An 841-nucleotide genomic window follows, 5' to 3' on the forward strand; every position below is an offset into this window, starting at 1 on the left:
AATAAAGTCGAGTTTCCTCCTAGCAGCTAACACACTGCTGATGGCTGAGGCTGACGGTGAAGTTCAGCCAGACTGTGTCAGAGCTGTCAACATTTCATGCTGAGGATGCGGGAGTTTATCGATCAAATTAAGAAATATATGTTAGTGTGATGTGCTGGGACAGATTACTGAGTGTCCAGGTTTTTATTACTTCAAATTAATGCCTACAATAGTGTGAATGTAAACAAATACAAACACGTGTCGATTATCACACTGTTGGCACTTTCCAGAAAATCGAATATCTCACTTGTTTTTGATTTTATTTAACTTTTGTTTAGTCTTCACTCTGAATAATTATTATGGCATATGAAAATATATATGTATATATGTATCCAGATGTTGCAGTGATACAGCTGTGTATCAGTATATCAGGTCAGTGTTTACTCATCTGAAAATACCCCAGAGAAAGAAAAAGTCTTTGCTGAGTGTCATAAATATTACACAACTACTATTAAATCCAGTGTCTTCACCAGATGTGCCTTTGTCCTCAAACACTGATTGACAGTGAGATGCTCATCAAGCAAGTTCTCCCTGAAGGAGAACTGTACATTAAGTACTGACCTCTGATTGCGGCTCATGGACACACATTTGTTTTAATTTAAATGTACATGTATTGTATGTGCATGTGCATATATACACAGACGTGTAAGCATTGCATGTGTTAAATTTCACAACGATGAATAATAAATAACTTGATTGGGTGAGTGTCTCACTGCAGTTATTCTTGATTGAAATTCTCGTCAGGATTTCCTTCTAAACTGTTGTGTATAATCAGGTTTTACAGTCTGTTGACATCAGCACT

The sequence above is a fragment of the Seriola lalandi genome, unplaced genomic scaffold (assembly GCF_002814215.2).
Source record: "Seriola lalandi dorsalis isolate HSWRI2012SDOR001 ecotype SW California unplaced genomic scaffold, Sedor1 jcf7180002054570, whole genome shotgun sequence".
Taxonomy (NCBI): Eukaryota; Metazoa; Chordata; class Actinopteri; order Carangiformes; family Carangidae; genus Seriola; species Seriola lalandi.